Source organism: Mauremys reevesii, linkage group 7 (assembly GCF_016161935.1).
Source record: "Mauremys reevesii isolate NIE-2019 linkage group 7, ASM1616193v1, whole genome shotgun sequence".
Classification (NCBI taxonomy): domain Eukaryota; kingdom Metazoa; phylum Chordata; order Testudines; family Geoemydidae; genus Mauremys; species Mauremys reevesii.
In genome coordinates, this window is record NC_052629.1 from 112927858 (window position 1) to 112951168 (window position 23311).

Sequence of the window (23311 nt, forward strand, 5' to 3'; positions counted from 1 at the left end):
ATAAATAAATAAAATATTTGAGTTTTGGATCAAACACACCCAAAAAATCTAACAAAAAATCCAAACCACTGAGTTTTACAGGTTTCCACCTGAAGCCATAGATCCTTAGCAAACAGAACTTGAGCCAAACTCACTAGAAATTCTGTTGTCATCCACTAAAGCTACTAGACCCAAAATTAAAGGAATTGCACCTGAATTCAGGTTTCAGGATGGAACTTTTACACAACTGTAGGAACAACCATGTCCTTCTGGTTATTATCCTTGATACCACCTCTTATAAACTGGATTCTGGACTGAGTTCTGGGTAGTACTTTTGCTGGGGTGAAGCACAAATTAGTGGTTCAGGCACTTAGCTGGTGTAAACTAGTGCAGCTTCACTGAAGGCTATACTACAAGCTGAGGATCTGTTCCATTGTACTGCAGCTCTTGGGGGTTACATACTGTGTGTAGTGTCACAGGCATTATATAAACCCAGGTAGTTCACTTAATTTTTGCAGAGCTTTGAAGAGCATTTACTTTCAGAGCATCCCTTCCATAGAGCTTCAGGTGGATTTAAAACAAACCAAAGGATCTGTTCACTTTTCAGAAACAGGTGATAACATTAGCATCAACTCCTTTCTTAATGGTAAGTGGAGCAAGTACAAATTTACCTACCAGGGCCAAATTGTGTAAGGACTCATTACTGGCATTGTTATAGCCACAGGAAGGCAAATGGTCTGCTAACTTCCTCGGTTACCTGAGTCTTTGTGTCTCCTTTGCTAGAAGGAGATTATCAAATTTCTATTTACTTATGTCACTGAATTCACAACATTCAAAATGTATCTTGTGCTGCTACAATGCATTCCATTGGCCTCTCACCAGCTTTGCCCCCAAATCTGTGTGGGCTCTCCCATTTCACACATGCTGGTAAGAATCCTTCTTGAATCTCTGGAAAGTTGCCAGAGAGGCTATGTAGCTAAAGTTCGAAAGAGAGCACAGAACTCTAAGATAAATTTGGCATATATGGAAAAGCCACCCCAGGCAATTTTAATTTGCTTGCCCAGCATTTACTTAGCGAATGATCAAAGGTCTCCTTGACCTTGTCAGAATAGTGGGTATTGTAACATCACATGGTTAGCCAATTTGAAACAGTTTGTCCAGTGCATGAAAATCAAACAGGCTCTTTCTCAACAGCAGCTTTTCGCCACTTCACTTTCTATGTCTCTTCTCGCCCCACCAACGATGTAAAGGAAGAGCAACTGGAAGAGCTTCCACTTATTTGGCCAGCCCTAGATCCATTCTTTTAAGAGGACAGACCTTCCTTTCAGCACAAGTATATGCACAGTATACCCCGTCGTTCCTCTTCCAACAGCATGTACTGCAGTGTTTCTCAAACTGGGGTTGCCACTTGTGTAGGGAAAGCCCCCGGCGGGCCGGGCTGGTTTGTTTACCTGCCTCATCCACAGATCTGGCCGATTGTGGCTCCCACTGGCCACGGTTGGCTGCTGCAGCCCAATGGGAGCTGCTGGAAGCGGTGGCCAGTACGTCCCTCGGCCCGCGCTGCTTCCAGCAGCTCCCATTGACCTGGAGCAGCGAACCGTGGCCAGTGGGAACCACGATCGGCCTGACCTGCGGATGGGGCAGGTAAACAAACCGGGCTGGCTTGCCAGGGGCTTTCCCTACTCAAGCGGCGACCCCAGTTTGAGAAACACTGATGTACTGGCACTGGCAGCAAGGGATGTGAGATGGCAGCTGTTTGAATATCAGCCTGACAGCCAAGGTGCTGTATATATGGATAACGTTGAGGCTATAGTTCTACTACCCATTTCCCATGGATACAAGCAGTTCCAGTGTGCTGCTGTGTTCTGGCCTCTTTGTGGAAATGCAATGTGTCAATTGTACATTATGAAAGCCAAAAACTGCATTAATCTGTTTACCTGCACCCTGTAATGTAAATGTTGATGCATCTACACTTGCACTTTCAGAAAGAATGGCTGTGCTAATCTGGAAAGTTAAAATGACAAGTGAGTTCAAATGACAATTTTCTCCATTGACCTTTCTTATTTCTGAAATTAATTGAAACTGATCTTTTCACTGCCTGCTTTAATTAGACTAATGAAAATATTTCTGGGGAAAGCATTGAATAGTAGGAACAGTGACTGTTAAAGACTAAACCTGAAAAATATCCCAGCTGTAAGCACAGCCAGTCATTATTCTAATGTACTTTTTATAATTGCTTGTATCCTTTTAATGTTACAAGAGGGACAGCACTGAAACCCAATATTTTATGAGAGGAGACATCTAACACTGAATGATTATTTGTAAGCGTTTAAATATTTGTCATATAACACTGGGTTAATTATAGATTAGTAATAAATACAGCATGGAGGCACAAATACATGAATACGAATGACACACTACATCGTTTGAGAATAATTTGGAAACAACGAAGCAAAGGATGTGTCATTTAGCTGTAGCAGTAGCACAACAAATTTTCATGAAGTGAGGTCTGCATGTCACTTACATCTGCCAGCCTATGTTTGTATTTGCAGTTACAGAAAATTGTGCACACAAGTTGAGTTTTCACACATGCCAATACATACTCAGGCAAAGGCACCTCTGCATGCTTTGGATGTGTCCCTTGGTTTTTTTGGCAATTGGTGAATACATAAGTTTTGCCTCTTTTTTCTAGCTAGGTGTTCATATCACCAGCCTAGGATCTGAGCACATCGCAATCATGAAGAGATTTTATCCTCACCATGCCCCTGTGAAGTAGGGAAGTATTAATCTTAATTTACAGAATGGGGGGAAAAAATGAGGGAGATTAAGTGATTTGCAGTGATCACACTGGAAGCCTGTGGCTAAGCCATGATTTGAACCCAGGGTTCTTAAATCCCACTCTAGACCATGCTTCCTATTGGAGAGACAAGATGGGTGAGGTAATGTCTCTTATTGGACCAACTTCTGTTGGTGGGAGAGAAAAGATTTCAAGTTTATACAGAGTTCTTTTTCAGGACTGGGAAAACAACCTAAAGGAGACCTCTGTGTGGCTCAAAAACTTCTCTCTCTCACCAACAGAAGTTGATCCAATAACAAATATTACCTCACTCACTTTGTCTCTCTAGTATCCTGGGACTGACATGGCTACAAGTACACTACATGCATCCATCCTACTGTAATCCAATACAATTTGGATTACACACTATTTGACCAGCTCTATTTGGCAATTAGAACTCCAAGTTGGAGTTAAAAAGCCCTTGTTTAAAGAGGGGAGGGGGTAGGGAGCCTAACCATGAACAAACGTTTAGGGATGTACTTTAAAACTCTTTTCATTATGGCTTCCAGTTACTGGGGTAGATTCTCTGGCCTGTTCAACTGCCATATAGCAAAGGGAACAAAAGCCACAAACATCTCCACAAACAGATTCCTCTTGCAGGTGTACAGGCAGCGTAGCCAGGTCCTGGGGCTATGGGGACCATGTGTAAGAGGGAGGATTAAGGGAGGATCAGAACATTCTGCTCTCCAGCTATTCCCAGCTGGTGGAGAGTTGCTGGTCAGCACAGCTTAGAGCAGCCCCATAACTGCTCTAACCTGCACTGGTAATAGGGAGAGATGCAGGTTTGAGCTGTAACCGTCTCCCTGATAGCCCAGCTCTACTCGCACCTGCAACCAACAGTGAAACAGCAGAACCTGGCCATGTATGTACCTTGGGACACTGACCTCACTTCAAAATTCACCCAGGTGAAATTGCTGTACTTAGAATGTAGGCCTATGTTTACACTATGCATCTTTGTATATAGAGGGGCACAATACATGTGGAGGGAGGGGGACAGATGCATACATTTTCAGATCCTCACAAAATACTGTGTTTCAATTGGTACACTTGGTTTTGTGAGCTTGACTTTTCAGATAACGGGATTTCTTCCCCTCCAATTGTGACTTATAAATTCCAGAGGTTTTTTTTTAAACTCACTCTGTTCTATATTTGTTTCACAAGGCCCCCTTGTTGCCCTGTGAGGTTTGTTTGTTTGAATGGAGGATGGGGGAAAGAAGAAGGAGACAGAAGAATAGTGACTTGTAACACCCTGTAACATTTTGGAATGTAGCAAACTTTCTCCTCACCCCTTGCATCTAGCCAGCTCCACTGATTAACGTGTGTGTGTGTGTGTGTGTGTGTGTGTGTGTGTGTGTGTGTGTGTGACAGAGTGAGGTGGAGAAGAAGAGGAGTAAATGATCTATGCCGCTGCCTATTCTCCACCCACTCACCCCTTGGGGGACGCATCTGGCCAAGCTCCCTACAGCATCCCGAGCTGAGGTTGGAATAGCCTTAGGCCTGGTCTACGCTACACGGTTAGGTCAACATACGGCGCTTTGATTTAACCTAGCTGTTGAAGTGTCTTCACTTAAATTTGGCCCTGCCAACATAAGTGTCTCTCTATGCCAATTTAGTAACACCACCTCCATGAGCGGCGTAGCAATGCAGTCGATGTAATTAGGTTGATGCAGCATCAGGGTAGACACTAGATTGCTTACGTCAACTGTTACTGGCCTTCAGGAGCCATCCCACAATGTCCCCATGCTGACAATACAATCAATATAAGTGCTCCTGGTGAGGACGACAACACAAGGAGCTAAGTGTGCACACACACAAGTGATTTAATAACTGTGGTCTCTGTATGCCTATGTAAATGGGGTCGGCATAATTTTGTACTGTAGACATGGCCTCAGTGCAGTCATCTAAAGGAGCGGGAAGGGGGGGGTGAAGGACAGGATTAACACTCTCCCCACGCCCTTACTTGGAGGCATTAGGGCTACCTAGATGTGAGCTCTAGGTGCTGAAAGAAGTTAATCTAAATGTTCCCCTCCTGGACAGAGTTGGCTAGCTGCATGGAGAGGGAGGGGAAATGCATACCACAAATTACTCCAATGCAACAGGGGAATCCTGGAAATAATTGTGTTTGAGGGATTCTTCTCAGTTTCTTCTAGTGTTCCACTCATTACCCAGGGATGTGCGTAAAGATAACTTAGCCCTATATATTCAGCTGTATTAAATACAGAACAAAGTCCCCAAATGATTAGTTTTCTTTACTTTTCATTAAGAATTCTCCAGCAGTTGCTTTCCCATGATCTGTCAGTTTCTAGTGAAATATCGCACAGGTGTAGTAATATATGAAATATTATTTATCACTCTCTTATGTATTCCACATAGGAGATGCATTACGACAATGGAATAGATTGTATCAACTTGATTTACTCCTTGTACATATGCTATATTTACAAGAAGGGATTTTACTTGTGATTTATATTCAACTGTAAAAAAAAAATCCACAGGAGATCTATCAAAAATAATAGAAGACATAACATTTCCTATTTGCATCAGTGAATGGATCTTTAACAGGATAGCTCAAAATACTGCCATACAGCAGCTGTTGTTCAGTAGAGCAAAAATAATGGTTTGGGAAACAATGAATATTGCAGCTTCAGTGCTTCCAAACTAAATCCAGGCACTGATTGTATCACTATTATACCGAATAGTCTCAGAAACCCTTAAGTCTGTTAATGTACAATTAATTATGACACTTCTTCATACCACAGACTTTCCTGTGGTGTGTCACACACATGCGATGTGACATTTTGCTAGGATTGCAGGTAGTGCGATTGTAAAATTCAAACTTACAGATAGATTTTTTTTCCCTGAGAAATATATTGGAATTGAACCCAAATTAAATTTGAATATTTGCAAATCTGTGGACCTAAGATCTTTTTCAGGTTTCAGACAAAGCAATTTACATGTTAATCAAAAACTAGAGATAGACCCATATCAAGTCTCAGATCAGAACAAATCTAATTTTAAGGGAAATTTTCACCCAGATCAGAATTGCATGGCTATTCCCTACCCTGGTGCTCATAGTATAAAAGAGTCTATTGAAGTCCACAAGAGTTTTCCATTTAAACTGTTTTTTGATGGAATATTAGATTTTTGGCAAAATATTTTCCGAAGAGAATTTCAATTTTTTTGTTGAAAAAACAAATACCTCAAACCTGAAGTACTTCAGCTAAAAGGCAAAATATTTCAGTTTGGAAATGCTGCCACAGTGCCTCATGTCCTCATCTGTTCTCCTGGGTAGGCTCATCATCTGGGCTACATCTTCCATTATGCGCCGTGACCAGGTACTCTCTCCTCGCTCTGAGAGGGGAGAACATGATGTACCATGGGCTATGTAGTCTAACAAGTAAGACCTGAATAAAGGGGATAATGGGAGCTTGAGACTCCCAAACTAAAAGTCCCATGTGGCACAATGGCAGCATTTCCAATTGGAAATATTTTGGGGTGTGTTTTTTTAATTTCTGCTGGAAATCAAAGTTTTCCATGGAAGATGTAGATAAAAATAAAATGGTTTTCATAGAAATTTTTCACAGGGAGGAGAAAGCCCTCTTTGTTAACCAGCTCCAGTCCACGTTACTACTCAGATTGGTCAGGTACTACTACTCACAATTAGTAAGGGTGGCAGAATTGGGCCTTGTCATTCACATTTTCAACTCTGCTCCCTTTGTTTCCAGAAATGAAACATTCAGTACAATCCAGCTGTGGCATTCAGGTATAATAAAAAATAAATAAAATAATAATAATGGAAAACTAGATTCTGAATCTGAATAGGGAAGGGAAAGGAGGAGACTATTCTTAATATGATGATAAAGAGTGGCAAGTAAATTCTGGAGTCAGCACCCCCGAAATATCATAGACTACAGAAGACTTGTGTCCATTATCAGTGGTCACAATTATCAGTGGTCTTTGAACATGATCCCGTAAACATTTACTACTCCCAGTAGTTAGCGTATGCAGGAGGCTCCCATTGGGGTCAGTAGGTATCTTATCATATGGGTAATATTACAAATGTATTACTGTATTCTGCTTAAAAATTCAACAAAAATATAAAAATAAAACAGCAGTACCAAACAGAGACTGGGGTGTATATAAATGATCTCTCACACACACAGATTCACGTACATAAATTTGCATATATACATATCATGACCTCCCTGTGTTCTACATCTCAACCGGGATTTGGATCTGCATTTTATCACCGTCTCTTATCTCTATGGAATTCTGAACTAAGACCCAGGTTCAAATGCTCTGATACTTTTTGATTTGCACTCATCTCAATTAAGAACATTAGTTTAAGCGTGCTGGCGATTTGTCTTCTCAACATACACTGGCCAGGGGATTTTTGCATGCAGATGTCTCTGCCACATTATAGATAGTTTGCAGGTGGCATATTAGAGCAGACATTCCCAGTCTTATCTTTATTGGCACTCTTTCTACACAAACAGCAGATTGCGTTGCCACTGCCCTTTTGACCTAAAGAGAAAAAAAGCTGCACACTCGTGATGTTCGTTTTCCCTTGCAGGCTCCATAATGATGCAAACTGGCAAGTGACTCCTTCCTCATCTTGCTTCTTATGAGCAGCATACCATACCACTCAGCCCCATATCATCTCAACTCTCAGCCAGATCCTCTCACTCTCTGCAGTTTAAACCGTGCAGTCTACTCTCTTGCTTTGTTAGTTCCACAACGAGTCCTGCATTTGTCTTCTCCTGACTGCTACTACAGTAACTCCTCACTTAAAGTCATCCCGGTTAACGTTGTTTTGTTGTTACGTTTCTGATCATTTAGGGAACATGCTCATTTAAAGTTGTGCAATGCTCCCTTCTAACATCATTTGGCAGCCGCCTTGGAGCTGCTCCCAGAGACTCCTGCAGGGGAGAGGGGTGCTAATGTTAGGGTGTCTCCCTCCCCCCTGCTCCTGCACCCCATATACAACAGGGAGGGGACACAGAGGGAGAGAGACAGAGAGAGCTTGGGGCAGCAGCTGCTGTCTCAACTTCCTGATCCACTTAAAAAGACAATGCACTTAAGAGTGGGTCAGCTTACTTAAAGGGGCAGTGTGCATCTCTCTCTCCCCTACACACAAGGTGTGTGTGTCTCTGTTTGCTATGCTGTCTCCCCTCCCTCCTGTTCATGCTGCCTTGTGTGAGAGGCTACATTAACAACGTGTTAACCCTTGAGGGCTCAGCCAAGTGCTAGTACATCATTTAGCAGCAAGGCATTCCCTGGGAAATATCCCTCCCTCTTCCACCCTCTAACTTCACCACCTCAACCAAGCTTCACGATCATCATAGCTGTGAACAGTATTAAATTGTTTGTTCAAAACGTATACTGTGTGTATATCTATATCCCTGGAACCTAACCTAAACCCCTCCCCATTTACATTAATTCACTTGGATTCACTTAACATCATTTCGCTTAAAGTCGCATTTTTCAGGAACATAACTACAACGTTAAGCGAGGAGTTATTGTATTTCTTATATGGAGACTGAGGGAGGGGAGAAAGGCATTGATTCAGACAGGATTTTGCATGAGTGCACAGATATGGGGAGAGTGCTTAAGGACCCTCTCTCCTATTTGTGCATGCCCCTTGTAAGAGTCTGTGAAAACTGCAGTCCCTGTCGGCAGCCACTACTTCTCTTGCTCAATGCCTGTAGGCGGTGCCATGGATCTGCCACCTTGTCTGCACCAGCCTGCAAGGAAGACCATGTATATTGTGAATATGGTGCAGCCCATGGGGCAAATGGGCTTTCTCTGAGCTCCTCTTGACGCTGTGCACTATTTCATTGCTTTCTCAATGTGGGCCAGTGTCCAACAGACCTAATATAGCCCAAAGAACATAATAAGCTTTAACATCAGTGATTTGTGATGCTTATATAGGTGTCATCACCTCCCCACCCCCCATGATCATGTTAATTTGGTCCCCGTCTCCCTCCCCGGGCCAGGTCAAATGTGTGCTTGGTGTCTCCTCTTTACCACTTTGATTAACAACAGAAGTAGTTCTAAAACTCTTCCATGGAGTGGACCATTTCTTAAGATAGACCCACATTTCTAGAACATTCTATTCACCCAATCCCACCCAACCACATCATCCCTGAAGCAAATAGAGACCATGGTCATATGAAACAGTAATGTTAGAACAGCACCAAGATAAATATACACTCACTTTCATTTGAGGATATATGACTACTTGATTAGTTCCCACATTTTTATCTGTGTTGTTTAATTCCTTCCCTTGGATGTAGGGCTCGACATTTTAGTTCTGGATCACTTCATTGCCTACAGCACTCATATTTGTAATCTCCATAGCTAGCCTTGTGCTTTGGTTCAATCCCCCTGTACGATTGCTACTGTACTCTTCCAATTTCAGTGTCACCACAGATATCGATCATGGCTTAATTATACCAAAGGATGACATGAAGCTGTCACATGGGATGCTGACTGCTTGATAACTAATGCATGCTTTACTAATGCATTGCATTAACTGAGGACCACATAAAATTGCTTCACTAATTCAGAGCAGGTAAGAGATGTTTACTTCAAGAGGAATGTAAGGAGTATAAAATAGGAGCTGATTCTGTGGCCTCATTGTTATGCTGTGCCCATTGGTGGATTGTTGACAGTGATGACTGAACCTAGAAACTCTGGTTCTAAAAGCTTGAGGTGTAACCATCATATCTGCCTTCCCTTCATGTAGACTGTCAGCTCCCTGGGGCAGGGAACATGGCTTTTTTCTCATTGATGTTTCATTAGCAATAAGAGATGTGGCAAGCTGTAATAAAGAGAGAGTTTTATTAAATGTGTTGAGAGACCAGTATTACATACTAAAGCTCTAGAGTTTGTCTGTTAGCAACCTCACCCCAGCATGTGCTCTGGAGTCCTGGTGTTACTCCAAAGTAGGTCCCTCCTGAAACCAAACCCTCTTTCTCTAGCTCCACTCATCATGTTACATTTGTAAAGCATCATGCATATATATGGTATTACATATAAATGTTAGACCACCACCACTGAAGGAAAGCTTGGGAACTTTAGTACTTCTCTCCTTAAATTTCACTTCCTGAAACATTCATAGCTCTCATATATACTCTGCATCTTTCCAATCTTTCAAGGATGTCCTCCTGGTCACATGACTGAGGTTCCTATCTCAAGATAAAGCAATATAATGTCTAGATTACCAATTTGATCTTCAGTTCTATCTCAGGTATTTATCATGCATCTGCAACAGTAATATCAGGCATGCACTGAAGCTTCCAACTCCATCAATTTGACAAAAGCAGCACATTCTACTGGTGAAACTGCTTTAGCTAGGGTGAGATTATTGCCCAAGGGACCAAATTCACCCTATGCACAGGCCCAACACAATGATTATGCACCTCTTTAGTCCCATTTAGAGGTTTTAAGTGGACTTAAGAACTTAGTCATTCTGGAAGCTCTGTTTGACATTATATTGGCTTGGTTGACTCAGAGAATGATGAGAAATGCAATTATTCTCAATTATGAGAAACACAATGATAATGTTTAAATTACACATACCAAAGTAAGGAACAAATTCATTCACAGGAGGCCAGTACAAGGCCCAAGGCACCACAATAACAGGGCTGCCCAGAGGATCCGGGGGCCTGGGGTCTTTTGCGTTGGGGGGCCACTGCCGCCGAAGACCTGGCACTTCGGCGTCGGGTCCCAGAGTGGAAGGACCCCCCCACTGTCGAATTGCCGCCAAAGCCCTGGAGCAGAAGAAGCTCCGGGGGACCGGGCCCCGCGAGAGTTTTCCAGGGCCCCCGGAGTGAGTGAAGGACCCTGCTCCAGGGGCCCCAAAAAGTCTCGTGGGGGCCCCGTGGGACCCGGGGCCTGGGGCAAATTGTCCCACCTGCCCCCTCCCCCCGGGCGGCCCTGCACAATAGCTGCACATAAAGAATACAAATGATGCATATGCCTTGTGTGGAGTCTATGAAAAGGGCAAGGTTCACCTTCACTACACTGAAAAGCCATAGTCCACAGCCCCACTTCATGCCTCACAAACACAAGCATAGCTTCATTGAACTCAATGGAGTTACACCTTTTTGCACCAGAGATGAACTTGGCCTTGAATGTATTGTTAAGATCAAACACTCATTTGCTATTTCTGTCTATGAATGCCAGGCCCCTGACAAAGATGGGATTTACCTGCCTACTGGAATAATTATATCATATCTAATATTATTTCTCCTGTACCTTTTCCCCACCATAACAGCTAAGTACCGGTAGTTATTCAGGATACACTGTAAAAATGACACCATCAAGTAAAAAAACAAAAACAAAAACACTCTAAAAAATCCACCACACAGTACACAGTGTTCTTTTCTATATCTGATTTGTTTGTTTTTTCCATCCTACTTTGGTCTAAATATGAGATTTCAGTCACTAAATAATCTCAGTTTTACTTCTCTCTTTTCTTTCCCCTATGTAAATTAGTTAATAAAAATAGGTAAAGACTGACAAGAGAAGAATCATCTCTAAAGGCCACTAGTAAGGTCACCTCTGAGCAGAGTCACTAAACAATGTGAGAGACAGAGGAAGAGCATTCTTCCCTCAGACAATATACTGATGTATCATGGGAGCATGGGCTGGGGGGGAACCATGTTTAGCTGGGCTTTCTTTAAGTGGAAGTCAACACATAAAGGGCATTCACATGCTGGACAATATAAGCCATTCCAGGGCATAATTTATCTTTGTCATGTATCAATGGAACTGGCCTTTTTTTGAAAAGCAATTTAATTAATGAGATTACTAAGTTTTTCAGTATGGTGAAGTGAATATATACAGTCTCCTGCTTTAGAAGGATTTTCACACATTTTAATATAGGTTTCAAATACTAATATTGATCATGCAATTATCTGATTAAAAAAACAAACAACAACAACAACTAAAAAACAGAATTTCTCTCTCTCTAAAAGGAGCTAGAACTTTAAAAAAAAATATGGTTAAAATTAAATCATATTATCTTATGTTTCAGCAGGTGTGTAGGCACTGTCCCACCCCCGCCACCCCTCGTGCTGGAAAAACACCCTTATGCTGTTCAAAAGGCCTGAGGCAGTTTCTACCCCATTTATTTTTTTGGATTTTCCTCAGCCCCATCTGTTTCTTTTCTATGGAGCAATCATAGTAAAGCAGATAGCCAAGATATAAAGAGCTGAGAGCAGGTGGGATTGGGAGATAATTTGTGAGGCACAATGTTATGTTCTGAGAATATAACATCTCTGATTTGATGACTTGAATGGTAACCTAATTTGCCTGGTATTATTCATTTAATTAAAACAAATATACATTGTTTGTGTATAAGAGAAACATTTTATTTGTGGCCAAATACTGCATGCCTACATGACGGGGATCCAAAAACAGAATATCAAGGAAACTTACTTTCTACAAAGGAATTGCCAACTTATCTACTTTGTAAATAAAAATGCAGTTTTATAGTCTGTGGGCCTGATCATCTAAGATATTGAGCCCCCTCAAATTTCTTTAAATTCAGTGGGCTGAGGGGGAGATCTTTAGTTTGCAGGACTGAACTCAGTTGTAGGCCCCAAAGTACTATTCAGAAGACCAAAGCAATCCTAAATCTTCTGTTACTTAAATATTTATCAGGCTATTTGTACATTAAATCTCATTAGATTGGATAACAAAACATTAGAGATGTTATTTTAACTTCCCTTGCAGTGGAATACCACAGGGGATTCAGGAGACCATGTGGTTATGCATGTAGGTATGTGTATGTATCTGTCTGTGCTATTTAAAGCTAGAATTAAGTTGGATAATTTGCTACCTAAGGGTTTTCTATGGCAAAATGTGTAAGGTAAGCCATTTCAGCTATGAAGAATGAAGAGACTTCTTTGCTTTGCTGGCTCAGAGCCAAAGTGCGATTCATTAAGTATCTTCTCACCACACCTGCAGAACTGTGACCATACGACTGGCTTTGCAGATGCCCCCCGGCCTACACAAAAAGCTGATACATGGCAGATGGCCATACTCCTAATGATAATAATGTGCTGCTGACTAAACAGGACATGAACCAATTAAGTAATGACTTACACACTGCGAGGGTTCTCCGGGGTATGGTAATAACAGCCCTGCATTTGATCACCCATAAAGAAAAACCCACACTTCATGATTATACCTGCCAAGACTTTGCTAGTGAGAATTTGCAGACTCCAACTGCTGATAAAAATAACCAGATGAATCAGTTTGAATTTCTACTGATTCACAGTGTGTAGGTGGACAAGGACCAGCTGATCTATAACAGTGTCATTGCCTTCACCAAAGCCAGTAAAGGTTTATTTTCTTTCACAACCTGAATAAAGAAACACTAAAGCCCTGTCTACACTACAGGGAAAGGTCAATCTAAGATACGCAATTTGAGTTACGTGAGTAGCGTAACTCAAGTTGATGTAGCTTAGATCTACTTACCATGGGGACCACGCTGCACAATGTCAATTCTCCCTACTCTTCTCAATCTGGCGGAGTACAGGAGTCGATGGGAGAGCGATCTGCAGTTGATTTAGGACCCGCTAAATCGATCACCAATACATCAATCACCACGTGTCAATCCCCCGGTAAGTGTAGACAAGCCCTAATACTAGTGATTAGTTAACATCACATACCTCACTTTTCAGATTCAATCAAGACATATCCAGTATTGCTAACCCCAAATGTTCAAAAATTATGAGTCAGGCTCACCAAAAATCAGGAGATTGGCCTTAAAATAATGAGATTATGGAAAAAAAAATAGATTTTGTGTTCTTATTTGCCTTCTGTTTTTTGAGCTTTTACGGTACACTGGGGTCTCATTTTGAAGCTTCCTCCACAGCCAGGAGGGCTAGAAACTTCGTTCTTAGAGAAAAACTAAGGCTGAAATTATCACATCTCCACTAGACTCCAGGAGCTGGGGCTTTAAAGAAAACAATTATGGGAGTCATGACAAAATTATGAGAGTTGGCAACACTATATATTTTGAACTCCATCAGCTTCAGTCATTTGTAGCTTGGCTTGTTCCCTGCTGCCGTCTCTCTGCAGTTCATATGAGATGAGGAATTATTTTTCAATGACAGAGTTTGTGACTTCACAGGGTGTCTGCTTGGTGTACTCATACACATAGAATTTTAACATCTCAGGCAATATAAGTTTCCAGAAATCCCTTTTCAGAAGCACAACCTGGCCTCCAGGCTGCCAAAATGCCTGCCAACTCCACGTCTTTATTTCAAGCATAGTTCAAATGTATTTCTTTTTTTGATGGGGTTGGTGGAGAAATATATTTTAAAAACATTGGCTTTGGTTCCATGGTGGTGCAAGGTAGCATTGAAGTGCCAAAGAAGAATGCAATTTTGATGTAAAAGGTCTTTATCATCATCCTGAAGTTATCCAGCAGTAGAGCAAGAAGTGTTTCTGTTCGCATAGAATAGAACTGAGTCAGATATCCACCCTATGCAACTCCTCTGAACTCAATGGGGAGTAAGTCCTCCCTGAAGGACTCCAGGTCCCTCTCACAGTAATGGCTTCTCAACTGTAGGTCTGGGCAGCCAGACACTTGTGGGGTGACAGAATTTATACTTATAACAGTAGCTTTGGCCTATCTCCTCATCCCTCTTGAGGAAGGGTGTATCATGGCAACATTGTGATGCCTGGGTACACTCAATCAGTCTTGCTGTGGGACATTTCTCTTGAATTGGTCTTCTGTGTTACCAAAAAATCAGCCGGTTTTGTCCTAGTTCTGCCCTTAGATGGATGCAATGTCCATTGAGTTGAATTCTGGGCTGATGAGCATCCCTCCAACCCTATTATGCTGTTTATTTTTCTAGAGTTACTAAGTTTTTAATGAAAGATGCCAAAATCACCCCGTATCAACTGCAACGTTCTCAAAAGCAGCATCTCAATTATGTTAAACACCAACTGATCAATGTACTAATTGAGGGACCGTGTTGCTTTTGCCTTTAGTAGAGCTATCTAGCTGACAGCACACCATGAAAATTTAATACCCCGGCTTCTTCTATCTTAATTATTCCTAATGAGCTACTTGCTTTAACAAACAAGCAAATTCCAATATCCTGTCTATACTTTTCACAGCAAGACAATATCATGTTAACTGAAATTGTGTTTCTCAATAATTGGATGAATTTAAAAGAGATAGTAGATGATAAGATCTATAAAGATTCCCATGTGGTATGAGCCAGTTCCCCTCATGGTTACTGACAGTGAGGTTTAATTTATTCATTTATTTAATAAACACATCTTCCTCTCTGGGGCATAGCTGGTTTCAGTTAAAATGATATTTCCAAATGATAAAAATAAGTATCCTAATAAAGATACTAATTGGTAAATATGTTCTTTAGAGACAGCCATAAATTAGAATATTCCACAGTGACTAATGCTACTTGTATTAACAGCTACACAATTTCCCATAAACTATGCTCGTATTTTGCAATATTTAGGATGCCAGACAAATTTTCCTTCTAATGTCAGTTAACACCACTTTGACTATGAACAGAAAGGTGTTGAGAGAGGTTAGCTCCAGACTGAGAGAGCAAATCTAATAATTAGATACAAGTTCCAAATGACAAACAAACAGCTGTTAGAACATTGGAGAACTCATTTTAAAAAAAGGAAAAACAACCCACAAATATTGAAGATCAAGCAAAGGCCAGAAATGCCAGGAAACAGACTGGCAGAAAGGCCAGGTATGAAACTGTTGAAAATCATGAGCAGCTGCAAAATGTGAGAGGTCTGAAATAAACTTTCTAGATTAAGAAGGATGTTACAAAAGTGAACCATCGCTTCCAGCCAAAGACAAGGTGTTTCATATGCAGGGACAGAAAACTCCTTGCAAGTATGATGGCTGGAAACCATAAAAAAGTAACACTAATGTCAATGGAGATATGCTGCTTTACACCAGCTGAGGCCTTGGCCCAGAGAGTTTTAGGGTTCAATCCTGTATCGTGCTGAGAACTCTAAGCCTGATCCAACAAAGCACTTGCTCACATGTTTAAATCCTTAAACTCTGATTCAGAAAAGCATTTAGGCACCTGCTTAAGTCCTTTGAAGTCAAACCTCAAATGTTTCAGCTTAGCGCGACACCAAAAAGTCATCATGGATTTTGGCAATATTGTCATCAAGTTATTTATGAATAACTTTTTACATTATTTATTTTTATTCAACCATATTTACATCTGCTCAAATAACTTAAATCTGCTCAAATAAATAGAAAACCTGTAGTCCCCCTCTCTATAGGATCTAGTGTTCTCATCCATTGACTTCCATGACTCTGCATGGGCACCAGGGTCTAACCTTATAGAGAGAGAAATAGATAGAACTGTGTGGATGAGTTTTCAGGATCAGGGCCCAACCACTGATTGTAATGGCTAGTCTATAATAATATTCAGTGTGAATTCTGGCATTTTCTACCTTGATTTGCAAACACAAACAATCCCACCAGCTCTAGTTTAGCTTCCTTTTAGTTTAGCACACAATAGTTTGATAATAATCCGAACCTCTTCACTACTGTCCTCTCGCAGCTGCCAAACTAAGCCGCAAGTCTCATGGGGAAAGAGCTCACATTATTTCCAAAGAAAAATATTTCTTGTTTTGTCTCTCTCATTCTCTTTGTCAAATTCTCCTTTTATTTGCTCACATAAGAGTCTCCAGAGATACTAATAGATTGTGTTAAGGCGGGTGGGGAAGGAGGGTAGAGAGACTGGAATAGCATATACGCTAGTAACATCTAGTCTCACTATAATAAAACTGACTTTAAAAGGTCAAAGCTTTAGGCAAGACTGCCTCCTACTCCATGCTTCCTCACCTTCTCTCCAAGATAGCCACAGTTTCAGGAAAATTGGTAAAGCCTCTCCATAATTGCCAGGTCTTCTTTAGTGGTGTTACTGTTAATTTATGAGGATCTCTCTTGTCTGCACAGTAACACTAATTTCTTCCTCTGCTGTATGTATGAATATTTTCCTTTAATAATCCCTTTCCAGATCTGGGACCTCTGTCTTTTCCACATATGGGCAAACTATCAGTGATACATATCATGTATATAATTCTCTATTTCCCTTTTCTTTCTTCTGAAAGAAATTGTGCTGTTCTCTTAACCCATCCCTAAAGCAGGGAGAATTTGTCCCTCCCCCCTCCCCTTTCTCTTTTAACCTAAAAGGACCAGCAGAGCTCCTGAGAAATTGGTGTTTAGGTGTAGCAGGACAAAAGCTCTTTCCTTAAGAGATGAACCGAACCCCAAACAAAACTTCCCAGCTAATGAACACCAAAAGAGGTACCTTCAATTAACAAGTAACTATAAAACAAAAAACTAGAGTACAAGTAACTGAGTTAAGAGTAATAGGCTTACATTTATTTTTGGTTATCCCACATGCAACACTTTTGAGGAAATAGAAAGTGCCTTACTTGATTAGTATCAGGAAAGAAGAGATGCAGCCTGATCTAGGATAAGTGAATTTGCAATGCACTTTCCTTCCACACCAACCACTCCCTAAAAGCATCACCATAGGCTCTCACTTGCCCAGCTGTGGGTGGTTTAAGGTAAGCTGGGGAGGGGGGGAGACAGACAATAAGACTGAAGTAATTTGTGTATTAAGGAATAGGTCCTGAAACAAGCAGGACTTCTTTACTTCAGAAGCTACAAAGAAGTAAGTGGAGCAGATTCTGGTCTTACACCAAATCCATTTAGTAACCCCAGACTAGCTTTTATGAGTGTAAATGAAATGAGAACTGTCCTAAATCCATTTTTTTTGCCAGTGCTGTTTGAAAAGTAAATAGATTTGCCTTCATGTAGTAAAAAATATAACTTATTAGGTGTGCCAGTGAATACATTTGCACCCCATTCCTTAATGCAAAATAGCATGAGTGATTGTACCTGACATCTTATAGTGAAATAGGAAGGGAAGTATTCTTAAAACAAACAAACAAAACCCACCACCCTCTCAAGCATTAGATAGTACATTAAAAACATAGGCTTTCAATAGGCTTACCTCCATCAAACTAAACAAACATCCGGTTGGTATTCAGAATCTTATAAAGCAGGAAGTATTTAGAAAATGCACCATAGCTATTTGTAAATGAAAACAAAATTCCATGTTTATCTTAGAAGTACTGCCACAGTTTCTAGTCTTCCTTCTCATCTCCAGGCTGTATAGATGCATCTCTATATTCAGAGACATAATTACTTGGTTCCTATCTAGCACTTTTCATTCATATATCTCAAAGCTTTTTCCAATGGAAGGTAAGTGATATCACTCCCATTTTACAGATTGGGAAATAGACAATTCTTTTTGCCTCAAACACATAGCAGCTGAGAGGTGGACTTGGGACCAGAGCCCTTCCTGACTCCTAGTTCAGGGTCCTGTCCACTGAACCACACAATCTTCCCAAAATAGGAATAAAGAATTTATCTAAAACTAAAAGCAGCAAAGAATCCTGTGGCACCTTATAGACTAACAGACGTTTTGCAGCATGAGCTTTCGTGGGTGAATGCCCACTTCGTCGGATGCAAGAGAGATGCAAGTCTCTTGCATCCGACGAAGTGGGCATTCACCCACGAAAACTCATGCTGCAAAACGTCTGTTAGTCTATAAGGTGCCACGGGATTCTTTGCTGCTTTTACAGAACCAGACTAACACGGCTACCTCTCTGATTCTAAAACTAAAGAGATTCATAAATGTTGCTGTGCTGCAGGGTACATTGGGGTCATGCAATTAAAGAGAAATTGAGAGTTCATGCAAAGTTACATAATATGGGATTAGCTGTAGGAAGAATTGGTTTTGTACTAGATCTTCAGGGCCTGATTCTGATCTCACTTTTACTGGTTTCACAGTGGTGTTTTGCCAGTGAGTTCAATGGAGTTACTTCTGATATATGTCAGGGTGAGATCAGAATCAGACTCCCCTTATATAAAAGTGTGTCAATGCTTTCAGAAGCTACTTGGCTAACCACTACCAAATGAGCTCATTCCTTCCCTCCTACGTGGCTGTTCTTGACTTGTAATTAATGTATGGATTTGAACATGGTGAGGATAACTTTGGGTAAATAGAAAGCAAAGCCATTCAGATTGCAATGTGCTAGCTGCCACAGTTCAAAGCATCCAGTGCTTTTTAACTAGAAAGGAAGAAAAAAGGCCCAGAGTGTACCAGTTACACATATACTCTTAGGCTCAGCATTACAATGCCCAACTCTAAGGTGCCCTGTCACCTAGTGGAATCCTGGGCACTGAGTGAGGTACCCAGGCTCCCTATACAATACAGGGGGAGAGTTAAACCCCTAAGAATTCATAGAAGCCAGTAGAATGAGCAAGGAGCAGCACAACCTATCCAGGACTGAACTGAAATGAGAGAGAAAGGGTAGAGCCTAAGCCACCTCCCTCCACTTGAGATTCACAGATGAGCACCCTCTGCTGGAGTTAGGCACAAAAGCTAGGTCAGCCCTTTCTCACAAATTACTGAGGAGGAGTCTCCCTTATGCCCAGTAGATACAGGTTCAAACACCCACTGCCTGATTTGGAGCAGGGACTTGAACCCCACTCGCCTTCATTTTCCGGGTGAGTGGGCTAACTACTAGGCTACAGCTCCACAGTTGTCCTGCTGAAGCTTTGCATACGCTATTTAAATATTCGTTGGTGCAGTGACTGGAACCTGGTCTCTCAGGTAAGAGCACTAACCCCTGGGCTGTAGAATCACTCTCTCACTCTTTAGCCCAATGAATATTTAAGTATTTTATACAAACTGGGGCAGCTTCAGCAGGTGAGAGTGAGAAAGCCAGAATACCCTAGCACAGTGTTTCGCAAACAGGGATGCCACTTGTGCAGGGAAAGCCCGTGGCGGACCGGGCCAGTTGGTTTACCTGCCCCATATGCAGGTTCAGCCGATCGCAGCTCCCAGTGGCCGCGGTTCGCTGCTCCAGGCCAATGGGAGCTGCTGGAAGCTGCGGCCAGTACGTCCCTCAGTCTGCGCTGCTTCCAGCATCTCCCATTGGCCTGGAGCAGCGAACCATGGCCAGTGGGAGGCGCGATCGGCCGAACCTGCAGACGGGGCAGGTAAATAAACCGGCCCGGCCCGCCAGGGGCTTTCCCTACACAAGCGGTGTCTCAAGTTTGGGAAACACTGCCCTAGACCTCAGAAGCTAAGCCACTCACCTGGGAGATCTTGCTTCAAGCCTCTGTTCCAAATCAGACAGATTCTGGCTAAGTGCTCTAGCGACTGCCCCTATTTGGTATGAGGGGAGCATCACATTTGGTATGAGGTGGGTTCAGAGCATCCCCACAAGGAAGATAGGTCAGGGAATGCCTCGTGTGTGAATCCCACTAGGGCAGTGTTTCCCAAACTTGGGACGCTGCTTGTGTAGGGAAAGCCCCTGGTGGGCCGGGCCAGTTTGTGTACCTTCCTGGAGCAGTGAACCGTGGCCACTGGGAGCTGCAATCGGCTGGACCGGTGGACACGGCAGGTAAACAAACCGGCCCGCCAGCGGCTTTCCCTGCACAAGCGGCGTCCCAAGTTTGGGAAACACTGCACTAGGGCTTAGGTGCTGAGCTGCTTGGCAATGTGAGGACTTTGCAATTACACACTAGCAGAAACTTAGGCACCATAGGGACTTTATTTGTGGAAACTTAGGTGCCTATAGGGTTAGTGGGGGTTTGGAGGATCTAAATTTTGGACTTAGGCTCCTAAAGTGGCAGTTAGGCACCTAAGTCCCTTTCTGTATCTACTCTTTAGTTTGTTACTGAGGCAGAATAATATGCTGGGTAGACACAGAGTAATAAGTCACTGCATGCTATGAATAAAAGTCTCTCTCTCTCATACATACACCCACCCACCCCTTGCTGGAGCAAATAGGAAGCACCTCTGTGTATGTGTAAAACAATGCTACCATATGAACTACTGAGACTGTGTGGCAACTCCCCCTGGCCGTATACGTTTGGACAAGTTTACTGAAAAACCTGAATATGACTGCTATATTCTATTTCTAGAATCTGATGGCAATATTCAGAGATATGGAAGTCACCATGTGGGTTGCTGATATTCTGCTCTCCCCAACACATGCTTTCAAAAAATACTTACCATAATACTGCTTCGGGCTTCTTTGATCCAGGAACCTCTTCATGCCAACTGGCAAAGGGCATAGATGGGGTACAGGGATCCCCTGGGTTTGATGTATGCATAATAGTTCACCAAAGGTTGGCAGGCAAGGTCTCTAATGAATGCCTGTGTCACACTGATCACCAGGATACTTGTGAAATATTGTGAAATACAAATATTATGTAAGGAGTTATGTATATATACTGCAAAAATGTTCTTAAGGTATGCAACTTGGGGGCTGGTCTCCAGCAAAGATGAAAATAGGGTGTTGGTTTTTTTTCCCAGGCAGGATATGTTTTGCCATCTATCTGTTTACATGTAAACTGAAGTATTGTCTGCTTTACCATGAGCAACTATTTGTAGTCTGACCCACATGCTAATGAAGGGTTGTCCAATCTCTGAAGAGAGGAAATTTACAGAAAGAAGTGAACCAGCAGGGGGAGCTCCATTTACAAATCATCACAATGATATTTTGAGCTATAATGGTAGGTAGGGAGGCAGGCTGTTCCTTCCACTGAGGAGGCAAAAAGAAGATCTCAGTCAGATTAGGCTGTAGTATGCTGGAAGGATTTAAGGCAGGGGTAGGGCAACTTGTGGCATGCGGGCCAAAGGCAGCATGCGAGCTGATTTTCAGTGGCACTCACACTGCCCGGGTCCTGGACACCAGTCCGGGGGGGTCTGCATTTTAATTTTAAATGAAGCTTCTTAAACATTTTAAAAACCTTATTTACTTTACATACAACAATAGTACAGTTATATATTATAAACTTATAGAAAGAAACCTTCTAAAAACGTTAAAATGTATTACTGGCACGCGAAACCTTAAATTAGAGTGAATAAATGAAGACTCGGCACACCACTTCTGAAAGGTTGCCGATCCGACTTAAGGTGAGGAAAATGTCTCTAGACAGGAGGTTGTCTTGTTATTTAAGTTTAGGTTCCAAAATACCTGTTATGATGTTATATGTAACCATTTGTTCCCATCTCTTACACTGGCTTCTATTTGAATTTCTATTCTTTCTTGAATAAATTCCTGTTTGTTTTATAATTGAACTCAAGTGCTGTGTGTATTACAGAAGTGGTGATTTAAGGTGAAGCCAGTGAACAGTAGTACACTATTCCTTTGGAAATAGAGGATCTGCGATTTCTGTGGGTATCCAGTGATCAAGGGCTGGATTAGTGATTCGGGGTATCCAGTGATCAAAGGGGACACTTTGAAAGGACCCCAGAGGCTGGGATGCATCTATTGTCAGCCTGCAAGGGCTGGTGCGGCTCAGAGGAGAGTGGCTGACTGCTTGTGTTAGGGAGTCCCAGGCAAAATTCCCTTGTTCTGGAAGCAAATAGTGACAAGATGACCCACAGCCCTGGGTGCTGTGAGAAGAGTCACAGCTTCTTATTTTGTATCATCAACCAAGATGGCAGCAAAGTGGTGCTAAATAACTTAGCATCATAGTCATAACACTGATGCACAAATGCAGGTTGGAAATCTTGGCTCTGCGGTTTCTAGAAATGGCAGCATAATTTACACCAGCACTTGTTTGGAATTATTTCTGTGGAAAGCACAGTGGCTGGAAAGACATCCCAAATCCTACTGAGTTTTCCTCCTCATACTCCAACCCTCTTTCCCCACCCCCTCATAATGCTGTAAACATGCCAGTCACTTTCCATGTATATATAAAAGAGCATAGTATGAAAAAAGGGTTAGATAAATCCCATATCTAATAGTGGATTTTGTGGTCATTGAATCATGAAAGCTATAACCAAGTTAAAAGACAGACCAGTGATCTCCGCAGTGTGGCGGAGCAGCTAGCTTCATGTTATCACTGTCATTGGGATTTTATAGAATTATCATACCCCTTGTTACAGAATGCAGAATTCCAGGTGTCCTGGCTTTAATTAACCACTTTCATGAATGGAGCTGATGGCAGGAGGTGGGGAGGAGAGTGGAGGAGTGAGGGGAGCATGTACACATTGCTTGGGAAGTTTTTAGTCATTACATACACATTAATAATCTTCATAATACATAATTTTATGGATGACACAGACACTATTTTTACAGCTGTTCTTTAGAGAAAGAATAAGTTTCTCTTCATTAAAGACTAATGAATGACATTACGTTTAAGTGCTCGTATTAGATATGCTTCTTTGAATTTAATGATGGGGCAATGAGGCCTTTAATTAAACAGTCAAAAATTTCCACTGGGAGAAACAAAACAAATTTATCTATAGGATTTTTCTCCAAAAATTAAAAATAAAACAGAATCCATCTGCTAGATAATCAATGTTTTTATTCCTTAAATGAGGCCTCACTACTAATTTGTCTTCTGAAGATTTGTTCCCCATTTCT

At 41.8% G+C, this 23311-nt stretch overlaps 1 protein-coding gene across 6 annotated transcripts in view; it reads right to left on the bottom strand.

Moving 5' to 3' along the window:
- CNTN4 (contactin 4) overlaps positions 1–23311 on the bottom strand; it is a 760740-nt gene that overhangs the window by 674290 nt on the left and 63139 nt on the right. Inside the window, exon 1 of one of the 6 annotated variants that reach the window (XM_039547143.1) lies at positions 17285–17404. The exons of 1 other annotated variant lie outside the window; for it this stretch is intronic. The gene's annotated coding sequence lies outside the window, so the exon portion shown is untranslated. Of the gene's footprint in view, positions 1–9032; positions 9211–16688; positions 16842–17228; positions 17405–23311 lie in introns of those variants that run through there. 4 more of the 6 variants (XM_039547149.1, XM_039547145.1, XM_039547147.1 and 1 more) reach the window with 4 other exon arrangements.